The sequence below is a fragment of the Mastomys coucha genome, unplaced genomic scaffold (genome assembly GCF_008632895.1).
Source record: "Mastomys coucha isolate ucsf_1 unplaced genomic scaffold, UCSF_Mcou_1 pScaffold1, whole genome shotgun sequence".
Lineage (NCBI taxonomy): Eukaryota > Metazoa > Chordata > Mammalia > Rodentia > Muridae > Mastomys > Mastomys coucha.
In genome coordinates, this window is record NW_022196891.1 from 79,528,711 (window position 1) to 79,531,673 (window position 2,963).

At 48.7% G+C, this 2,963-nt stretch overlaps 1 pseudogene; it reads left to right on the forward strand.

The window, feature by feature from the left end:
- The first annotated feature begins 1,654 nt into the window (after positions 1-1,654).
- LOC116071459 lies at positions 1,655-2,686 on the forward strand (annotated as a pseudogene).
- Positions 2,687-2,963: the final 277 nt, after the last annotated feature.

Here is a 2,963-nt window from a genome sequence, read left to right on the forward strand (position 1 = left end):
TTGACTGGAGCATGTTGACCCTGGACATGTTTTTGTGCTTAAAAGTTCATCCTGAGAAAGGCTCAGGGCTACCCTAGGATCCTGAACACCCGGTGTACTCACCAGCCGGCTAATACACTTTCTTTCTTTCTTTCTTTCTTTTTTCAAAGATTTATTTATTTATTTTGTGATATGAGTGCACTGTTGCTCTCCTAGACACGCCAGAAGAGGGCATTGGATCCCATTACAGATAGTTGTGAGCCACCATGTGGTTGCTGGGAATTGAACTCAGGACCTCTGAAAAAGTAGTCAGTGCTCTTAACCGCTGAGCCATCTCTCCAGTCCCGCTAATACACTTTCTATTAGTTTAAACCTATGTCCCAGTATTCTTCTCCTGTAAAGACTGATGTGGTGGTTTGAATGTGCTTGGTCCAGGGAGTGGCCTGTTAGGAGGTGTGGCCTTGTTGGAGTAGGTGTGGCCTTGTTGGAGGAAGTGTGTCACTGTGGGGGTGGGCTTTGAGACCCTTCTTCTAGCTGCCTGAGCCTTCTCCCGTTTGCGTTTGGAACAAGATGTAGAACTCTCAGCTCCTCCAGTGCCATGCCTGCCTGGATGATATCATGCTTCCTGCCATGACGACAATGGACCTCAGAACCTCAGAACCTGTAAGCCAGGCCCAATGAAATGTTGTCCTTATAAGAGTTGCCTTGGTCATGGTGTCTCTTCATAGCAATGGAAACCCTAACCAAGACAGCCAACAGCAGCCCTTATCAGTATTTCTTGTCAGAACCCACCGTTGTTATGATTGTTCTGAATTAGTGTTTTAAAGTTTTGCTGGTTGGCCTTTCATGGTTGTAAAGAGCTATCCCTTCTGGCCATTTATGTAGATAAGAAGATGTGGAATCTCATTTTACTCATGGCTTATAGTACATTACCATTATTATTTATTTTGCTGCTCACCTTGAGCCTGAGTTTGCTAAGGTTTGGCCTTTCAAGCCACCTCCTCTGCCCTCCTGTCATGTCTTCATTGGTCACAGTGAACAAAAAACACATTCTAGAGTCTTCTTACCCATGTTCTGTTGCCTGCTCTGGAACGAACTGTCTGTGAAGGAGCCATGGTCTCTTTCAGGGAGAACCCTAGATCTGAGCACTTTAACACTTTAACGTGTAGATATTTTTTAAACCAGTACAGATGCAAACAGTTTCTACAAGTTAAACAGAAAAATAATGAAAATAGAAACAAAGCCCCATCTCCCTCCACCCCAGAAAAAGACAAATTTAGAAATTCCCAGATCTTCCTAGTTTTCTTGCTTTTTTGTGGTGTCAACCAGTTTGTACCTCTTTGAGCCAGCTTTATCATCTGGATGGTTCTTTCATTCATTAAGCAAATCATAAAAGCTTAGGAACATAAGAGGGATCTTCACTGTGGAGGGGTCTCCTTCTCTACCCTCACGCTTAGCGGGGCTGGCCTCAGGCTCCTGTGTGGTCAGGAGGTGACCCCACTGTGTATTTTGGCTGGGGCGGATATGGCTTCAGGGACCCCTCATCTCCTCCACAATGAGAGAGGCAGCGGCTGCAGCTCCCTCAGCTCCTGTTCTCCTCCGAGCAAGGGGCTGGAGAGGACCAGCTAGCAAGGAGAAGGCTGTGTGCGAGTCCAATGAAAAGAAGGTGAAGCAGCTGCAGAAGGATAGCCGGGCTTCTCGGCCACGCAGCACCTGCTGCTGGGTGCTGGGGAGTCTGACCCAGCGCAATTCTGAAGCACATGAAGATCTTGCGTGTCCATGGGTTTCAACAGAGATGGCGAGAAGGCCACCGAAGTGCAGGGCATCAACGGAAGGAGGCCTTTGAAACCACCGTGGCCTTCACGGGCAACCTGCTGCCCACCGTGAAGCTGGCCAGCCTGAACCAGCTCTGAGGTGACAATGTTCTGAGCACGGTGACCATGCAAAACGTTGACTTTCCCTCATGTCAAGGCTCTGTGGGAGGATGAGGAAACGCATGCCTGCTGTGAGCTCCAATGAGCCCAGTACTTCCTGAACAGGATCAAGGCGATCAAGCACGCTGACTACCTGCCAAGCCACCAAGATCTATCTGGCTTTGCTGTGGCATCCTGACCTCTGGAATCTTTGAAACCAAGTTCCAGGTGGGCAAAGTCAACTCGCACGCGTTCGAAGTGGGTGCCCCACCCACCCCCGCGCGCCACCGCCGTGAACCCCGTATGTGAACCCACTGCTTCAGTGGTGTGACACCCATCCTCTTTGTAGAGGCCAGCAGCAGCAGCTACCACATGGTGATCGGGGAGAACAATCACCCTATCCGCCTGCAGGATCCTCTGAACCTCTTCAAGAGCATCTCAGAGGCCCGCACACCGTCTCTGCGATCCTCTTCCCCAGCGAGTAAGACCCGCTTACAGAGAAAGTCCTCGCCGGGAAATCAAAGATGGAGGGAGGACTGCTTTCCAGAGTTCAGCCACCACACTCCTCCTGAGAATGCAACTCCCGAACCTCCAGAGGACCTACGTGCTACCTGGGTTAGCTCCTTCATCCGGGATGAGTTTCTCATAATCGCCACTGCGCTAGTGGAGAAGGGCGCCACTACTGTTACCCCCACTTTACCAGCACGCTGGACACTAAGAACGTTCTCTGTATCTTCAGAGACAGCCATGACATCATCCGGTGCATGCATGCTAGCCAATAAGAGCTGCTCTAAAAAGGGAACACCCACATTTAAATTCAGCCTTACACATAATTAATTAAGAGCGAAATATAATTGTACAACCAGTTGACTACCCAACGTGATTAACAATACAATCTTTTATCCCCTCCTCACAGTGACTGTGATCCCCGCTTTTCCATCAGCTTGCATAGATGTTCCAAGTTTAGTAAGCTTAAGGCGGCCTGTGGAAGAAAAAGAAATAGGTCACAAAAGTGCCCTTTCACTTTCGGTAAATAAAATAAAAGCAGCAACAAACAGTAATAAAGAAGTA